General features: G+C 39.0%; 1 pseudogene; it reads right to left on the bottom strand.

Annotated features, from left to right (window-relative positions):
• Window positions 1-842: 842 nt before the first annotated feature.
• On the bottom strand, window positions 843-19,969 carry LOC130704588 (tigger transposable element-derived protein 1-like; annotated as a pseudogene).
• Window positions 19,970-20,898: the final 929 nt, after the last annotated feature.

The raw sequence follows: 20,898 nt of genomic DNA, 5'->3' as shown, positions 1-20,898 counted from the left end.
CCATCTTGGGTGGCCTGACCATACAACATGTCTTAAAATTACTCAGAGAGAAACATTCTCTCCTTGATCAAACTGTAGCAGGCCCTCTGAGCCCTCATCTCGACTATACCTCAAACCTTGGCCTGTAAAAACTACAGATTCTCAACACAAATGATTTCATCCACTCCCCTACCCCCATGTTAAAAGACTTTAACATAGTTCCCAACAGCTCAAGTCATCCCTAGGATGACCCTAGACCCCCTTCAAGTGCCTGCCTAAAAAGCTCAAGGCTCCCCAAAGAATTTACTGTTTGTTCTACCCAACACCTGAAAATAGGCCCCTGACCATCCTTTCTTAGAGCATTTATTAAAATGGATTTACAATTGTGAATCTTTCCTCTATCCCTTTGAGATATATATGTAGCTCCTACAGTTCAAGGGTGTCTTTCTCAAGGACCTGAAAGCCATTCCTTTAAAATGTAATCACCAGGAAGGATAGGGCCTTCCCTTCCAGGAAGGAAGGGCCTCTGTCTCCCAGTCTCTGTATGAAGGAAGAATCCTAATTTTGATAATTGCAGCTAACAGACACAGCTGGCCTAATCAGCATTTACACTGACCACCCCTTGGTAATTTTTCCGCTTCCCCAACTCTACTGAGCCCCTGCTCACTTCCCTTTCTACTCCCTCATTCTCCCTTTAAAATGCCCAGTCACTTCTGTACAAATCGAAATTGCAATAGTGTATTACTGATTAAACTCTGTCTTACCACTCTGATGTCCAGTTTTATCTTTGACAGCAGCAGTAAGAGGCTGAGTCCAATCACATTAAATTTTAGATACTTTTTGAGAGCAAATATACAAAGTAATCATCTCCTGAACTTCTCAGTTTCCCCTAAAAAAAAGGGAAAACAACACATTAGACCCAGAAAGGACTTTGGAAGCCTGTGTGTTGCAGCTGCTGGAAGAGACACTAGCCAAAATAAAAGAATAATTAGTTAAACTCCCAAGAAGAAATTAAGCTTAAATAGGCCAACTAGTTAGTGCCTACAGGGAAGAAGAGATGTATCACTTCCCACAGATATACATAAATACCATCTCCAAAATTGGCCCTAAGTGCAAATCAGGTAGGGAGAAATACAGGAAGATAAAGTAAAGGGAATAAAAGAAACAACAGGATGCCAACAAATCCTCTGGTTTTTCCAGGCCCACAAAACCCTAGATACTAATGACAGAGAAGGAAGGTTGTCCTTGTAAGTGGACAGTGACCATCCCAGGATTTCTACACTGGGCTGGGTGGCAGGAGGGGTACCCGGGGGCCTTGTCTGGAAGCTTTGGTTGAGCAGTGACTTACAGTTTTTACTAGATTGATGCTTACTGAAGAGGGGGTAAAGAGGGATGACTGGAGATTATGGGGACGGATGGAGTGGAGGTGAGAGAAAAGCATCCTATAGTCACCCCTTTCTGTCACCAGCCACTGGGTTACAACTCACATGATCTGATTCTTTTATTGTCAAAAGAATCAGGTTAACCTCCGTGGGCCTCTGTTACATCATCTATAAAATTAGGCAATTATGATCTCTAGGGCTCCTTCAGCCCCCAAAATCTCTAGATCTAGCAAAAGCAGCTTAAAATATAAATAGTGTACAAGTACTTGTACCATGTTATCTGATTCATTACTTTTCAAAAATCCAGACTTGTAGCCTAAGCTAGTAACAGCAGATTATATCCTTAAAAAGAATTGTTCCTCTGATCTCTGTACTTCCAAAAAAATTCAAATTCCGGAATTTGAAAATGTATTTATAAAATAGTTGTCTCAGTTAAAAAAAAATCCGTCCCCAAACAAAGAACTGGGTAATGCATAAAATATTCTGCATATTAGTGGCTTGAAAAAATTACTGGCTATGGCCTATTTAAAATTAGAGCTTGCTGCTTGGTGCTGAGCTTCTGATGTCTGTATGATACGTTTTCAGGCATCCATGTTAGATATCCTATCAGACAATTCTACTGAGGTTGAGACTGTTTTTCCAGTTTCAGACACAAATGTCTCCTTATCATATTCTTCTTCAAGTTTTGTTTTGCTTTTATTCTCTTCAGACTGTTAGATGGCACAAGTTGGCACCCTGGACCATCTTGCTTCAGACTTTCTTTGTAACTAGTAATATAGAGTCCATGTTTTTATTCCGTTGACAAGAATCAAAGAAGGGATGCCTTCAATGAAGTTCCTTTAGGCAAGGGGGCGCAATGGTTAAGATTACGTCTAGGGTAATACATTTGGCCACTGATTAAATGTGGGGAGCAGGGTAGATACAGAATTCAAGCTTATCTTTTAAAGTTAAGATGACTCAAGATGGAGTCAGTCCTTGGACTTGTGAGAGACTGCAATAATGAACTCTACTTTTTACCCTTTCCTGTATCAATGCCTTTGCCTTCCCATTTTGCTGGTCCTTGACTTTGGGTTCAACTATGTGACTTGCTTTGGCCAATAGAATGAGGCAGAAGTAATTCTGTGCCAGCTCTAACCCTAGACCTCAAAAGGCCTCATATATTTCTCCTTTTCTTCTTGTGCTTCTGACATTGCCATGAAAAAACAACAACAACAAAACCTAGTCTACTAGTTCTAGGAGAAGGATGAGAGCCACTTGGAGGAGAACCAAATCACCCCAGTCTAGCCCAGCCTAGATCAGCAAACCCTCACCCAACCACAGATCCATGAGAATAAATGATTGTTTTAAGTCACTAACTTTCGGGGTTGTTCATTCCACAGTATTTTTGAAGGAAGAGATCTCTATCTACTCTGTTGGTGATCTAATTTATTCTAATAGCTTAAAAATATTTATATACTCTGAAGACTCCCAAATTTATATCTCCTACCCAGAACTCACCCATGAACTCTTGGCTGGTATTTCCAGCTGATCACCACTTAGATCTAATACATATCTCAAATTTACCTTGCCCCAGACTGAACTCCTGATTTCCTTCTGAAATCTGCTTCTCCTGCATCCCATTTTAGATAATGGCAACTCCATTCTTCTAGCTCTTTCTCTCATACTCTATACACAATCCATCAGCACATTCTTTTGACTTGAACTTCAACATACATATATCCAAGTCTGGCTACTTCTCACCTTCTGTACCACTAAAACCCCGATCCAACTCACCATCATCTCTTGCATAGAGCAGTGCAATAGCTCCTAACAGGTCTCTGTGTTTCCCCCTTTCCTCTCTACAGTTTATCCTCCCCAGAGCAGCCCAAGTACTTCTTCTAAAACCAAGTAAGAAAAGCAATTTATTTGTTGAGAGGATGGGGTCATTTGTTCTGTAAAACTTTCCACATTCTGGATTTTTCTGATTGCATCCCCATTGTTCCGGATGACTTAAACGCTATGCACAGTACCCGAATCATTTGTGAAAAACAAAAAAACTTGCTGATTGAAGAAAATAGTCACTATATAAACTGACTAAAACCTTTTACTAACTCAATGAAAAATATCAGGTATGTGATAAAGAAAAAAATTTCACAAGTCAAATCTTAGAATAATTCTTCAATAAACGTGTTGGCTGCTCTTTCCATGCCTATTTTTTCTGCATTCATTAAAAAATAACTCATTAAGATAAGGATTAGACATGTTATTTATTAAATATTTAGATTCACCATGAAGAATAAAAATGGATTATTGGTTTTTAACATTTTTATCCTAATATATTTTAATAGACATTTATTTTATTGTTTATGTCTGAGATATGAATCAATGATGACTGAGGTATGTTTGCTTTTAATCCTGCTATTTACAGTGGCTACCTTGAGTTTAAATGGGTTTATGGCAGCAGTATTCACCCAAATGCATTCTATTTGAGGTAAGCATTGGACTAAAATAGGAAAATCCCACAAGATGAGCCTCATTCATGTTTATGGATTCATACACGCTATTCCTGGTATAAGACTCAAATGAAACCATTTGCAAGCTGAAAGCTTGTGCAATATGAAGTGTTTCTGGAAATAGGGCTCTTGGAAATAGAAAGTTTCTTTAAAAAATAAAAATAAGTTACTGTATCTATTTTTAACGGGAATAAATCCTGAATGGCTGCATATAGTTGACTAGTTCTATTTTTTAAAATCTGAGTAAATGAAAGCAGCATAAAAAGACTAGAGAAACCAGTTACTCAAATGCATATCATTCCTGCCCTCATTCATTCATTTTTCATTCTTTTACTCAAGGAGAATTTATTGAACTTGTAAGATGTACTTTACATTGTACAAGGGGTAGGGTAAGATGCAGTAGGCTAAGCACAAGTAGTAATCAGATATTCTGCTCTGATGACAGTCATCAACCAGTAAGAAAAATGAGCCATAGAATGCAAGGAGTTACAAAGCATTAAATGCTCAGTGCTTAAAATAAAGGGAAAGTGAGAATAAAAGATAGTTTGGAACAGTGTCTCCCAAATTTAGCACATCATCAGAATCACCTGGGAGCTTTTAAATATATATGCATTTCTACTAGTTCAAGATGGCACATAAAGCACATGTATTTCTCTTCACTATTTCCTAAACTCCATTAAATTATAAAGGAATAAAAAGGTGACATACATTTCTAACAGTAAAGATACAGAGGAACATAAGAAATTTCAACAATCTCTGGAAGACAAAAAATAGAAGAAAGCATATCAATGAATGACACTCAGTGGATAAAGCTGTAGCCAAGAATGAACCATGAAAGGGTTGCATGGAAGTGGAAGTTACTGTCCTGAAAATTTCACGAAAGCTCTTGATTCAGAGGTACACCAGAGATCCAGAAGGAAAATTGGGGCTGAAAACAGGTGGATTGACTGATGATCTATTTATGAAATAGTCGACTTTCCCAGCCTGACTCCCAAACTACTTGAACAATATAGCAAACAGTCTGCATTTACCCCTGGGCAAGACTGAAAGTACTTTCCTCTTAGGAAATTAAACTACCTGAGGAGAGCTAAGACTTCTAATGTGCACAGTGCTGCTCTAGTGTAGGGCCATTCTTATTTTGACATTGGGGAAGCTGTTAGCTTGATGACTGATTCCTTAGTAGTTGGGTCTACAGCTGAGTTGCTGATTACATACTTTTCCACGTGCATAGAGCTTCTAGTTAGATATTTCTCCCCACACCATTATACAAGTAGTCACTCAAGTTCATTATTATTAAATATAAACAGGCAACCAGGACATGATGAAAACCAGCAACATGGAGAGGAAAGATTAAGATGAAAAATCAGTAAAACTGACTTCAGGAGAAAACGAGATAATTCAGTAAAAAAAGACCAATTAGTGATAATGAAAGTGATTTGAAAGGCATTTAAACAGAGTCTCCCACCCACCCACACAGAAATTTTTATACAAAAGGAAGAATCAGAGGAAAAGGATGAATTCTTAAAGTTAAAACATGATAGCCCTCCAAAAGGGTTTAATGGAAGATAAAGTTGAAACAATATTCACGAATATAGAAAAAAAAGTACCATAGAGACAGAAAATATGAGACAGAAAGAAACCATAGGAAAAGTGAGCTTCATAAGGACAGAAATGCAGGATAGGAAATAAAAACAAAAATCAAAAATTTCAGAGATGAAAAGTACATGAATGTTCAGACTGAGAAGACTTACTGGATACTTAATAGTTTAAATGCTTAAGAAAAACCTGGACCCACCATCATGAAATTTCAAAGCTTAGTAAATCATAAATCTTAAATTTCAAATCCTATTAAAAGAAGATTCTAAAAGATTCAAGGGAGGGATAATGTTATCTATAAAGAAATGAGAAACTGATTAGCACTAAATGTAGAAGACAATTATGTGCCTCTTTCAAGGTTTTGAAAGAAAATAATTTTGAGCCTAGTATTCTATAGCCAATCAAACTATCTATTAATGGTGAGGGCAAGATAAAGATTTTAAAAACAAAGGCAAAACTAACATTTTCTAAACAAAACTCTTTTTAAAAAATATTTTTAAATGTACAAAAGACTCAGAAAGCTTTTGCCTAGTCAGTCAACAAATATTTACTGAGTACCTATTTTGGCATTATTTTAGGCAATAGATATACAACAATAAACATGACAGAGGCCCTGCCCTCAGGAAACTTATGTATAGATAATTTTCTAGAATCCTTTTGGAGAAAGTTATTTGAAGATGTACTCCAGCAATAGATTGGTAAAAAACAAAAAGATATAAGAATTGACCAAACTAAACTAAGCAGTCAACGAAAAAAACCTACAATGAATGGTATGCCATAGTCCTAAAAAGCATTGATAAATTCTAAAAATAAATTCTATGTAATAGATAAAATGAGAATCAGCTGGAAGATAGAAGTGATCAGGTGTGGTATTGATCATTAGTGTTCAGCAAGACCTAGTTTGATCCTTCCTAGGTACACAACATGTCTACATTTCTCAGTGTTCCCTACAGTTAGGTGGGACTGTGTAATTGAATTCTAGCCAATGGAACTGAATTTCATTTTCAGGTCAAGACAGTTAAGAAACAGGGGATTTTCTGTTTGATCTTTTTTTCCCTTTGGTAGCTGGATGGATAGACTGAAGCCAATGGAGAGCTGCAAAGATCTCAGTGTTGTTAGAGCCACAGCATAGAAGGAAACTTTCTCCTGTTCCACTGTGGACTGTGATATGATCAAGAAATAAACTTTCATAATATTAATCTACTGACCAAGTGAGATTTCAGGGTTTTATTTGTTAGTGCAACATTTCTTAATCTATCCTAACTAAAAATATAGTGAAGAAGAAGAAGGGGGAGGAGGAAGAGGAGGAGGAGGAGAAGGAGGGAGAGAAAGAGAAAGAAAGAAAGAAAGAACGGAAGAAAGAATGAAAGAAAGAAAGGAAGGAAGGAAGAAAAAATAAAGAAAAAAAAGAAAGAAAAAAAGAAAGAAAAAATAAAAAAGAAAGCAAGAGGGAAAGAAAGAAAGGGTGAAGAAATAAAGAAAGAAAAGACACCCTTTTCTCTCAATAAGAAATATAATCAGGACTCAGCAAAATAAAATGCAGACCAACAAACTCATGATACAATATAATGTCAAGTTGAATGTGGCCATTTGTGAGGGCAGAAGCTGGGTTCCCAGCAGCAAATAAATCTACAAAGAATTAAGAAAAAGGAATTGGGAGTGACAGGAAGGAGAAAGAAGGCAGCAGCTTGAGGAAAAGGCAGGGTTCAAGAACTGTGGTAGGTTCATTTATTCTTAAATACGTGGCACTGTGCAAACTACCTTCAGAGTCATCTGTTGGTGTTGGTGGAGTTAACCTTCTTTGGATCTGGAGAAAAGCTCCATACTAGATGGAAGTTTGAAAGTCAAGAAGCATCTGTATGTATAAGCAGAGGACAGATGGAGACTATGAAGAGAATAAGTGGGGAGGGAGAGAGGAGTGGTAATAATGAAGGGAGCATGGCTCAGAAAGAAGATTAGCTTGGTTGGCCACATTTCTGTAAATTGAGCCTTGCCCAAATTCTGACAGTTCTCTACAAACCTATATACAAGTTTAGATCATTTAAGACATCCAAGTTATCTGCATTAGAAAACACTTATGGAGCAGCTGCATTTATCCAGCCAAGAGGAGTATGTTATAGGATCAGGACAGCTTGCTCCTGCCCTAAAGGAGATTACAGTCTCATTGGGCACACATAAGATAGAGCAAGTAATAAGAAACCCAAGGCAGTACATAAGAAAGGCCAAGTGACTGGTGCAGAAAACCAACTACCCCTAAAGCTTTTAGAGGAGGGAGAAAATCGGAAGGTTCAGAGCCAGAGCCAGGGGTGGGCTTAAGCTGCTGAACCTTGAGGATTAGACAGAGTTTAGGCAAGAAGAGAGAAAGGAAGAAGGGTCTTTCAAGTGGAGAAATGGTGTCAGCAAAGGCAACAAGGTAGGAATTGGGAGCCAATGTAGGAAAACAGTCCTGCTACAAGATGGCAAATGTAGGTTGGGTCCAAGTTACAGGTTTACCTCAGAGATATTGTGGGTTTGGTTCCAGACCACTGCAATAAAGTGAGTCACACAAAATTTTTTAGTTTCCCAGTGCATATAAAAGATATATTTACACTATACTGTAGTCTATTAAGTATGCAATAGCATTATGTCTAAACAAATGTATATACCTTAATTAAAAAATGCTTTATTGCTAAAAAATGCCAACCATCATCTGAGCCTTCAGGGAGTCATAATATTTTTTCTGGTAGAAGATCCTGCATCAGTGTTGATAGCTGCTGACTGTTCAGGGTGTGGTGGCTGCTGAACGTTGGGAAGGCTATGGCAATTTCTTAAAACAAGACAACAATGAAGTTTGCCACATTGATTGACTCTTCCTTTCATGAATGATTTCTCTGTAGCATGCATTTTACCCATAGTAGAACTTTTTTCAAAATTGGAGTCAACCCTTTCAAATCCTGCTGCTGCTTTATGAGCTAAGTTTATGCCATATTCTAAATCCTTTGTTGTCATTTCAACCAGATGCTTATACAGCATCTTCACCAGGAGTAGATTCCATCTCAAGGAACGACTTTCTCTCCTCAATCATAGGAAGCAACTGCTCATCCGTGAAAGTCTTATCATGAGATGGCAGCCATTCAGTCACATCTTCAGGCTCCACTTCTAACTCTAGTTCTCTTGCTATTTCTACCACACCTGCCGTTACTTCCTCCATTGAAATCTTGAACCCCTCAAAGTCATTCATAACGGTTGGAGTCCATTTCTTCTAAACTCCTGTTATGTTGATATTTTGACTTGTTCCCTGGAAAATCATGAGTGTTCTTAATGGCATTTAGAATGGTTTGTCCTTTCCAAAGGTTTCCACATCCATTGAAGAAATCACTATCTAAGGCAGCTAGAGCCTTGTTTTTTTTTTTTTAAACATCTTTATTGGAGTATAAATGCTTTACAATGTTGTGGTAGTTTCTGGTGTATAACAAAGTGAATGTATACATATACGTATACATATATCCCCATATCCCCTCCCTCCTGCGTCTCCCTCCCACCCTCCTTATCCCATCCCTCTAGGTGGTCACAGAGCACCGAGCTGATCTCCCTGTGCTATGCAGCTGCTTCCCATTAGCTATCTGTTTTACATTTGGTAATGTATATATGTCAATGTTACTCTCTCACTACGCTCCAGCTTCCCCTTCCCCCTCCCCTTGTCCTCAAGTCCATTCTCTACATCTGCGTCTTTAATCCTGTCCTGCCCCCAGGTTCATCAGAACTATTTTTATGGATTCCATATATACGCGTTAGCATACGGTATTTGCATTTGCCTTTCTGACCTACTTCACTCTGTATGACAGGCTCTAAGTCCATCCACTACACTACAAATAATTCAATTTCGTTTCTTTTTATGGCTGAGCAATATTCCATTGTATATATGTGCCACATCTTTATCCATTCAGCTGTCTATGGACACTTAGGTAACTTCCATGTCCTGGTTATTGTAAATAGTGCTGCAATGAACATTGTGGTACATGATATATTTTCTTTTATTAATTAATTAATTAATTAATTTATTTATGGCTGTGTTGGGTCTTCGTTTCTGTGCGAAGGCTTTCTCTAGTTGCGGCAAGTGGGGGCCACTCTTCATCGCGGTGTGCGGGCCTCTCACTGTCGCGGCCTTTCTTGCTGTGGAGCACAGGCTCCAGACGCGCAGGCTCAGTAGTTGTGGCTCACGGGCCCAGTTGCTCTGCAGCATGTGGTATCTTCCCAGACCAGGGCTCAAACCCGTGTCCCCTGCATTGGCAGGCAGATTCTCAACCACTGCGCCACCAGGGAAGCCCTACATGACATTTCTGAATTATGGTTTTCCCAGGGTATATGGCCAGTAGTGGGATTGCTGGGTCATACGGTAGTTCTATTTTTAGCTTTTTAAGGGACCTCCATACTGTTCTCTATAGCAGCTGTATCAATTTACATTCCCACCAACAGTGCAAGAGGGTTCCATTTTCTCCACACCCTCTCCAGCATTTATTGTTTAGAGATTTTTTCGTGATGGCCATTCTGACTGGTGTGAGGTGATACCTCATTGTGTGTTTTTTTTTTAATTAATTAATTTATTTATTTATTTATGGCTGTGTTGGGTCTTCGTTTCTGTGCAAGGGCTTTCTCTAGTTGTGGCGAGCAGGGGCCACTCTTCATCACGGTGCGCGGGCCTCTCACTATCGCGGCTTCTCTTGTTGCGGAGTACAGGCTCCAGACGCTCAGGCTCAGTAATTGTGGCTCACGGGCCTAGTTGCTCCACAGCATGTGGGATCTTCCCAGACCAGGGCTTGAACCCGTGTCCCCTGCATTGGCAGGCAGATTCTCAACCACTGTGCCACCAGGGAAGCCCCCCTCATTGTGGTTTTGATTTGCATTTCTCTAATGATTAGTGATGTTGAGCATCCATTCATGTGTTTGTTGGCCATCTGTATATCTTCTTTGGAGAAATGTCTATTTAGGTCTTCGGCCCATTTTTGGATTGGGTTGTTCGTTTTTTTGATATTGAGCTGCATGAGCTGCGTGTATATTTTGGAGATTAATCCTTTGTCAGTTGCTTTGTTTGCAAATATTTTCTCCCATTCTGAGGGTTGTCTTTTCATCTTGTTTATGGTTTCCTTTGCTGTGCAAAAGCTTTTAAGTTTTCATTAGGTCCCATTTGTTTATTTTTGTATTTATTTCCATTTCTCTAGGAGGTGGATCAAAAAGGATCTTGCTGTGATTTATGTCATGGAGTGTTCTGCCTATGTTTTCCTCTAAGAGTTTTATAGTGTCTGGCCTTACGTTTAAGTCTTTAATCCATTTTGAGTTTATTTTTGCGTATGGTGTTAGGGAGTGTTATAATTTCATTCTTTTCCATGTAGCTGTCCAGTTTTCCCAGCACCACTTATTGAAGAGGCTGTCTTTTCTCCATTGTATAATCTTGCCTCCTTTATCAAAGATAAAGTGACCATATGTGCATGGGTTTATCTCTGGGCTTTCTATCCTGTTCCATTGATCTATATTTCTGTTTTTGTGCCAGTACCATACTGTCTCGATTACTGTAGCTTTGTAGTATAGTCTGAAGTCAGGGAGCCTGATTCCTCCAGCTCCGTTTTTCTTTCTCAAGTCTACTTTGGCTATTCAGGGTCTTTTGTGTTTCCATACAAATTGTGAAATTTTTTGTTCTAGTTCTGTGAAAAATGCCATTGGTAGTTTGACAGGGGTTGCATTGAATCTGCAGATTGCTTTGGGTAGTATAGTCATTTTCACAATGTTGATTCTTCCAATCCAAGAACATGGTATATCTCTCCATCTGTTTGTATCATCTTTAATTTCTTTCATCAGCATCTATACTTTTGTGCATACAGGTCTTTTGTCTCCTTAGGTAGGTTTATTCCTAGGTATTTTATTCTTTTTGTGCAATGGTAAATGGGAGTGTTTCCTTAATTTCTCTTTCAGATTTTTCATCATTAGTGTATAGGAATGCAAAAGATTTGTGCGCATTAATTTTGTATCCTGCTACTCTACCAAATTCATTGATTAGCTCTAGTAGTTTTGTGGTAGCATCTTTAGGATTCTCTATATATAGTATCATGTCATGTGCAAACAGTGACAGTTTTACTTCTTGTTTTCCGATTTGGATTCCTTGTATTTCTTTTTCTTCTCTGATTGCTGTGGGTAAAACTTCCAAAACTATGTTGAATAATAGTGGTGAGAGTGGGCAACCTTGTCTTGTTCCTGATCTTAGAGGAAATGGTTTCAGTTTTTCACCATCGAGAACGATGTTGGCTGTGGGTTTGTCATATATAGCCTTTATTATGTTATGGTAGGTTCCCCCTATGCCTACTTTCTGTATACTTTTTATCATAAATGGGTGTTGAATTTTGTCGAAAGCTTTTTCTGTGTCTATTGAGATGATCATATTGGGTTTTTTTTCACATCTTTATTAGAGTATAATTGCTTTACAATGGTGTGTTAGTTTCTGCTTTATAACAAAGTGAATCAGTTATACGTATACATATGTATCCATATCTCTTCCCTCTTGCATCTCCCTCCCTCCCACCCTCCCTCTCCCACCCCTCTAGGTAGTCACAAAGTATGGAGCTGATCTCCCTGTGCTATGTGGCTGCTTCCCACTACCTATCCATTTTACGTTTGGTAGTGTATATATGTCCATGCCACTCTCTGACTTTGTCCCAGCTTATCCTTCCAACTCCCCATATCCTCAAGTCCATTCTCTAGTAGGTGTGCATCTTTATTCCCATCTTGCCCCTAGGTTCTTCTGACCATTTATTTATTTACTTATTTTTTAGATTCCATATATATGTGTTAGCACACGGTATTTGTTTTTCTCTTTCTGACTTACTTCACTCTGTATGACAGTTTCTAGGTCCATCCATCTCACTACAAATAACTCAGTTTCGTTCCTTTTTATGGCTGAGTAATATTCTATTGTATATATGTGCCACATCTTCTTTATCCATTCATCTGTCGATGGACACTTAGGTTGCTTCCATGTCCTGGCTACTGTAAATAGAGCTGCAGTGAACATTGTGGTACATGACTGTTTTTGAATTATGGTTTTCTCAGTGTATATGCCCAGTAGTGGGATTGCTGGGTCATATGGTAGTTCTATTTTTAGTTTTTTAAGGAACCTCCATACTGTTCTCCATAGTGGCTGTATCAATTTACATTCCCACAAACAGTGTAAGAGAGTTCCTTTTTCTCCACACCCTCTCCAGCATTTACTGTTTGTAGATTTTTTGATGATGGCCATTCTGACCACTTTGAGATGATATCTCATTGTAGTTTTGATTTGCATTTCTCTAATGATTAATGATGTTGAACATTCTTTCATGTGTTTGTTGGCAATCTGTATATCTTCTTTGGAGAAATGTCTATTTAGGTCTTCGGCCCAATTTTGGATTGGGTTGTTTGTTTTTTTGATATTGAGCTGCAAGTGTTGCTTGTATGTTTTGGAGATTAATCCTTTGTCAGTTGCTTCATTTGCAAATATTTTCTCCCATTCTGAGGGTTGTCTTTTCATCTTATTTATGGTTTCCTTTGCTGTGCAAAAGCTTTTAAGTTTCATTAGGTCCCATTTGTTTATTTTTGTTTTTAATTCCATTTCTCTAGGAGGTGGATCAAAAAGGATCTTGCTGTGATTTATGTCATAGAGTGTTCTGACTATGTTTTCCTCTAAGAGTTTTATAGTGTCTGGCCTTACATTTAGGTCATTAATGCATTTTCAGTTTATTTCTGTTTACGGTGTTAGGGAGTGTTCTAATTTCATTCTTTTACATGTAGCTGTCCAGTTTTCCCAGCACCATTTATTGAAGAAGCTGTCTTTTCTCCATTGTATATTCTTGCATTATTTATCATGGATAAGGTGACCATATATGCGTGGGTTTATCTCTGGGCTTTCTCTCCTGCTCCGTCAATCTATATTTCTGTTTTTGTGCCAGTACCATACTGACTTGATTACTGTAGCTTTGTCGTATAGTCTGAAGTCCAGGAGCCAGATTCCTCCAGCTCCATTTTTCGTTCTCAAGTTTGCTTTGGCTATTCTGGGTCTTTGATGTTTCCATACACATTGTGAAATTTTTTGTTCTAGTTCTGTGAAAAATGCCATTGGTAGTTTGACAGGGATTGCATTGAATCTGTAGATTGCTTTGGGTAGTAGAGTCATTTTCACAATGTTGATTCTTCCAATCCAAGAACATGGTATATCTCTCCATCTGTTTGTATCATCTTTAATTTCTTTCATCAGTGTCTTATAGTTTTGTGCATACAGGTCTTTTGTCTCCTTAGGTAGGTTTATTCCTAGATATTTTATTCTTTTTGTTGCAGTGGTAAATGGGAGTGTTTCCTTAATTTCACTTTCAGATTTTTCATCATTAGTGTATAGGAATGCAAGAGATTTCTGTGCATTAATTTTGAATCCTGCTACTTTACCAAATTTATTGATTAGCTCTAGTAGTTTTCTGGTAGCATCTTTAGGATTCTCTATGTATAGTATCATGCAATCTGCAAACAGTGACACCTTTACTTCTTCTTTTCCAATTTGGATTCCTTTTATTTCTCTTTCTTCTCTGATTGCTGTGGCTAAAACTTCCAAAACTATGTTGAATAATAATGGTGAGAGTGGGCAACCTTGTCTTGTTCCTGATATTAGTGAAAATGTTTTCAGTTTTTCACCATTGAGGATGATGTTGGCTGTGGGTTTGTCACATATGGCCTTTATTATGTTGAGGAAAGTTCCTTCTATGCCTACTTTCTTGAGGGTTTTATCATAAATGGGTGTTGAATTCTGTTGAAAGCTTTCTCTGCATCTATTGAGATGATCATATGGTTTTTCTCTTTCAGTTTGATAGTATGGTGTATCATGTTGATTGATTTGCATATATTGAAGAATCCTTGCATTCCTGGGATAAACTCCACTTGATCATAGTGTATGATCCTTTTAATGTGCTGCTGGATTCTGTTTGCTAGTATTTTGTTGAGGATTTTTGCATCTATGTTCATCAGTGATATTGGCCTGTAGTTTTCTTTCTTTGTGACATCTTTGTCTGGTTTTGGTATCAGAGTGATGGTGGCCTTGTAGAATGAGTTTGGGAGTGTTCCTCCCTCTGCTATATTTTGGAAGAGTTTGAGAAGGATAGGTGTTAGCTCTTTTCTAAATGATTGATAGAATTCGCCTGTGAAACCATCTGGTCCTGGGCTTTTGTTTGTTGGAAGATTTTTAATCACAGTTTCAATTTCAGTGCTTGTGATTGGTCTGTTCATATTTTCTATTTCTTCCTGGTTCAGTCTCGGCAGGTTGTGCATTTCTAAGAATTTGTCCATTTCTTCCAGGTTGTCCATTTTATTGGCATATAGTTGCTTGTAGTAATCTCTCACAATCCTTTGTATTTCTGCAGTGTCAGTTGTTACTTCTCCTTTTTCATTTCTAATTCTATTGATTTGAGTCTTCTCCCTTTTTTTCTGATAAGTCTGGTTAATGTTTTATCAATTTTGTTTATCTTCTCAAAGAACCAGCTTTTAGTTTTATTGATCTTTGCTACCATTTCCTTCATTTCTTTTTCATTTATTTCTAATCTGATCTTTATGATTTCTTTCCTTCTGCTAACTTTGGGTTTTTTTTTTTTGTTCTTCTTTCTCTAATTGCTTTAGGTGTAAGGTTAGGTTGTTTATTTGAGATGTTTCTTGTTTCTTAAGGTAGGCTTGTATAGCTATAAACTTCCCTCTTAGAACTGCTTTTGCTGCATCCCATAGGTTTTGGGTTGTTGTGTTTTCTTTGTCATTTGTTTCTAGGTATTTTTTTGATTTCTTCAGTGATCTCTTGGTTATTAAGTAGTGTGTTGTTTAGCCTCCATGTGTTTTTATTTCTTACAAAGTTTTTCCTGTAATTGATATCTAGTCTCATAGCGTTGTGGTTGGAAAAGATACTTGATATGATTTCAATTTTCTTAAATTTACCAAGGCTTGATTTGTGACCGAAGATATGATCTATCTTGGAGAATATTCCATGAGCACTTGAGAAGAAAGTGTATTCTGTTGGTTTTGGATGGAATGTCCTATAAATATCAATTAAGTCCATCTTGTATGTATCATTTAAAGTTTGTGTTTCCTTATTTATTTTCATTTTGGATGATCTGTCCATTGGTGAAAGTGGGGTGTTAAAGTCCCCTACTATAATTGTGTTACTGTCGATTTCCCCTTTTATGGCTGTTAGCATTTGCCTTATGTATTGAGGTACTCCTACGTTGGGTGCATAAGTATTTACAATTGTTATATCTTCTTGGATTGATCCCTTGATCATTATGTGGTGTCCTTCTTTGCCTCTTGTAATAGTCTTTATTTTAAAGTCTATTTTGTCTGATATGAGAATTCCTACTCCAGCTTTCTTTTTATTTACATTTGCATGGAATATATTTTTCCACCCCCTCACTTTCAGTTTGTATGTGTCCCTAGGTCTGAAGTGGGTCTCTTGTAGACAGCATATAAACGGGTCTTGTTTTTGTATCCATTCTGCCAGTCTATATCTTATGGTTGGAGCATTTAATCCATTTACATTTAAGGTAGTTATCGATATGTATGTTCCTATTACCATTTTCTTAATTGTTTTGGGTTTGTTTTTGTAGGTCTTTTCCTTCTCTCGTGTTTCCTACCTAGAGAAGTTCCTTTAGCATTTGTCGTAAAGATGGTTTGGTGGTGCTGAATTCTCTTTACTTTTGCTTGTCTGTAAAGATTTTAATTTCTGTGTTGAATCTGAATGAGTTTCTTGCTGGGTAGAATAATCTTGGTTGTAGGTTTTCCCCTTTCATCACTTTACATATGTCCTGCCACTCCCTTCTGGCTTGCAGAGTTTCTGCTGAAAAATCAGCTGTTAACCTTCTGGGGGTTCTCTTGTGTGTTATTTGTTGCTGTTCCCTTGCTGTTTTGAATATTTTTTCTTTGTATTTAATTTTTGTTAGTTTAATTAATATGTGTCTTGGCATGTTTCTCCTTGGATTTATCCTGTATGGGCATCGCTGTGCTTCCTGGACTTGATTGACTATTTCCTTTCCCATGTTAGGGAAGTTTTCAACTATAATCTCTTCAAATATTTTCTCAGACCCTTTCTTTTTCTCTTCTTCTTCTGGGACCCCTATAATTCAAATATTGGTGCGTTTAATGTCCCAGAGGTCTCTGAGACTGTCCTCAATTCTTTTCATTCTTTTTTCTTTATTCTGCTCTGTGATAGTTATTTCCACTATTTTATCTTCCAGGTGACTTATCTGTTCTTCTGCTAAGTTATTCTGCTGTTGATTCCTTCTAGAGAATTTTTAATTTCATTTATTGTGTTGTTCATCATTGTTTGTTTGCTCTTTAGTTCTTCTAGGTCCTTGTTAAATGTTTCTTGTATTTTCTCCATTCTATTTCTAAGATTTTGGATCATTTTTACTATCATTACTCTGCATTCCTTTACAGGTAGACTCCCTATTTCCTCCTCATTTGTTTGGTCTGATGGGTTTTTACCTTGGTCCTTAATCAGCTGCATATTTCTCTGTCTGCTCATTTTGTTTAACTTACTGTGTTTGCGGTCTCCTTTTTACAGGGTGCAGGCTCGTAGTTCTCATTGTTTTTGGTGCCTGCCCCCCATAGGTGAGGTTGGTCAGTGGCTTGTGTAGGCTTCCTGGTGGAGGGGTCTAGTGCCTGTGTTCTGGTGGGTGGGGCTGGATCTTGTCTTTCTGGTGGGCAGGGCTGTGTCTGGTGGTGTGTTTTGGGGTGTCTGTGAACTTAGTATGATTTCTGGCAGCCTCTCTGCTAATGGGTTGGCTTGTGTTCCGGTCTTGCTAGTTTTTTGGCATGCAGCATCCAGGGCTAGAGTTTGCTGGTCGTTGGGTGGAATTGGGTCTTAGTGTTGAGATGGAGCTCTCTGGGAGAGCGCTCACTGACTGATATCACATGGGGCTGGTAGGTCTCTGGTGGTCCAATGTCCTGATATTGGCTCTCCCACCTCAGAGGCTCAGGTCTGACACCAGGCCAGAGCACCAAGACCCTGTCAGCCACATGGCTCAGACGAAAAGGGAGAAAAAAAAGAAAGAAAAAATAAATAAAAATTAAAAAAAATAATAAATAAAAACCGAAATTTTATTATAATAAAAAAGAAGAGAGCAACAAAACCAATAAACAAATCCACCAATGATAACACGTGCTAAACACTAAACTAAGATAAATATAAAAATCAGAAACAAATCAGCTGCAGACAGCAAACCCCAAGTCTAAGTTGCTCTCAAAATCCACTGCCACGATTTTGGGACAATTCGTTGTCTATTTGGGTATTCCACAGATGCAGCGTTCAAGTTTATTGTGGGGATTTATTCCGCTGCTCCTGAGGCTGCTGGGGGAAATTTCCCTTTCTCTTCTCTGTTCGCACAGCTCCTGGGGTTCAGCTTTGGATTTGGCCCCACCTCTGTGTGTAGGTCGCCTGAAGGTGTCTGTTCCCCATCCAGACAGGACAGGGTTAAAGGAGTGGCTGATTAGGGGGCTGTGGCTCCCTCAGGCCAGTGGGAGGAAGTGGTACGGAATGCGGGGCGAGCCTGCGGTGGCAGAGGCCAGCGTGACGTTGCAACAGCCTGGGGTGTGCTGTGTGTTCTCCCGAGGAAGTGGTCCCTGGATCATGGGACCCTGGCATGGGCGGGCTTCACAGGCTCCCGGGTGGGGTGGTGTGGATAGTGACCTGTGCTTGCACACAGGATTCTTGGTGGCTACAGCAGCAGCGTTAGCATTTCATGCCTGTCTGTGAGGTCCGAGCTGATAGCCGCGGCTCACGCTGGTCTCTGAAGCTCGTATAAGCAGTGCTCTGAATCCCCTCTCCTCACGCACCCCAAAACAATGGTCTCTTGCCTCTTAGGCAGTACCAGACTTTTTCCCAGATTCCCTCCTGGCTAGCTGTGGTGCACTAGCCCCCTTCAGGCTGTGTTCACGCAGCCAACTCCAGTACTCTCCCTGGGGTCTGACCTCCGAAGCCAAAGCCTCACTCCCAGCCCCCACCCGCCCTGGCAGGTGAGCAGACAAGCCTCTCAGGTTGGTGAGTGCTGGTCGGCACCGATCTTCTGTGCGGGAATCTCTCCTCTTTGCCCTCTGCACCTCTGTTGCTGTGCTCTCCTCCATGTTTCTGAAGATTCCCCACCCACCCACCCCCGGTCTCTGCCAGTGAAGGGGCTTCCTAGTGTGTGGAAACTTTTCCTCCTTCACAGCTCCCTCCCAGAGGTGCAGGTCCCATCCCTATTCTTTTGTTTCTGTTTTTTCTTTTTTCTTTTGTCCTACTCAGGTATGTGTGGAATTTCTTGCCTTTTGGGAAGTCTGAGGTCTTCTGTCATCGTTCAGTAGGTGTTCTGTAGGAGTTGTTCCACGTGTAGATATATTTTTGATGTATTTGTGGGAGGAAGGTGATTTCCACGTTTTACTCCTCTGCCATCTTGAAGGTCCCCAGCTATAGCCTTATGAAAAGTATTTCTTAAATAATAAGACCTGAAAGTGGAAATGACTTCTTGATTTGTGGGCTCCAGAATGGATTTTTGTATCAGCAGGCATGAAAACAATGTTAATCTCGTACATCTCCATCAGAGCTCTTGGGTGATCAGGTGCATTGACAATGACCAGTAATGTTTTGAAAGGAATCTTTTTTTCTGAGCAGTAGGTCTCAACAGTGGGCTTAAAATACTCAGTAAACCATGTTGTGTAGCGATGTGCTGTCATCCAGGCTTCGTTGTTCCAGTTATAGAGCACAGGCAGAGTAGATTTAGCATAATTTTTAAGTTCCCTAGGATTTTCAGAATAGTATATAAGCATTGGTTTCGACTTCAAGTCGCCAGCTGCATTAGCCCCTAACAAGAGAGTCAGCCTGTCCTTTGAAGCCAGGCATTGACTTTTCCCTCTCTAGCTATGAAAATCCTAGATGGCATCTTCTTCCAATAGAAGGCTGTTTCATCTACATTGAAAATCTATTGTTCAGTGTAGTCTCCTGCATTAGTTATCTTAGCTAGATCTTCTGGATAACTTACTGCAGCTTCTACATCAGCACTTGTTACTTCACATTGCACTCTGATGTTATAGAGACAGCTTCTTTCCTTAAACCTCAAACCAACCTTTCTAGCTTCAAACTTTTCTTCGACAGCTTCCTCTCCTCTTTCAGCCTTCATAGAATTGAAGAGAGTTAGGACGTTGCCCTGGATCAGGTTTTGGCTTAAGGGAGTGTTGTGGCTGGTTTGATCTTCTATTCAGACCACTAGAACGTTCTCTATATCAGCAATAAGGCTGTTTTGCTTTCTTATCATTCCCGTGTTCACTGGAGTGGCACTTTTAATTTCCTTCAAGAACTTTTGCTTTGTGTTCACAGTGTAGCTAACAGTTTGGCACAAGAGGCCTAGCTTTCAGCCTGTCTCCACTTTCGACACGCCTTCCTCACTAAGCTTCATCACTGGATTTTGATTTTAAAATTAGAGATGTGCGACTCTTCCTTTCACTTGAACATTTAGAGGCCATTGTAGGCTTATTAATTGGCTTAATTTCCATATTGCTGTGTCTCAGGGAATAGGAAGGTCCGAGGAGAGGGAGAGAGTTGGGGGAATGGCTGGTCAGAGGAGCAATCGGAATACATGCAACATTCATCTCTTTAGTTTGCCATCTTATGTGGGCATGTTTGTGGCACCCCAAAACAATTATAATAGGGTCATCTAAGATCACTGATCACAGATCACCATAGCAAATAGAATAATAATGAAAGTTTTGAAATATTGCTAGAATTAACAGATATGACACAGAGACAGGAAATAAGCAAATGCTTTTGGAAAAATGGCACTGATAGACTTGCTTGACGCAGGTTTGCCACAAAACTTCAACTTGTAAAACATGCAATATCTGCAAAGTGCAATAAAGTGCAATATCATGAGGTATGCCTGTATACAGGGCCTTGAACAACAGCTAAGGATTGGGGATTTATTTTGTAGACAATAGGTAGCATCAAATATGTTCAAGGTAAAAGTGGTGGTATAAAACCTTAGACCATATTTATTTCTCTAGTATTAGTTCTTAAGCCTTCAGATATCTGAGAATATGATACCAGTTCAGTTTGTTTCTGGAGTAGCTACAAGGATCAATTAACCTTGACTTATTGTGAGTTAAGAATAAAAAGTTCTGTTCCAGAAGATGGAACACCCATCTGTTGTTGCCAAGATTTTCCCCTGTTTGTTACTCAATATTAAAGGAAGGAAACCTCTTAGGAGTTCTGAGAATTAATTAGTATCTCCCAAGGGATTTTCCCTATGTCTGTTGTTATTTATGTAGCTGTTAAATAAAAGAGCTCTCTTTACAAATATTTCCTTATTAATCTTTGTTGAATCAACCTCATAGACTCAGGAAAGATGGGGTGGGTGGGTGGGGTAGGGAAACCAAAGTACATCAGGAAGGATGCC

This window comes from Balaenoptera acutorostrata, chromosome 13 (assembly GCF_949987535.1).
Source record: "Balaenoptera acutorostrata chromosome 13, mBalAcu1.1, whole genome shotgun sequence".
NCBI classification, from domain to species: domain Eukaryota; kingdom Metazoa; phylum Chordata; class Mammalia; order Artiodactyla; family Balaenopteridae; genus Balaenoptera; species Balaenoptera acutorostrata.
This window is presented reverse-complemented; position numbering and strand designations above follow the sequence as displayed.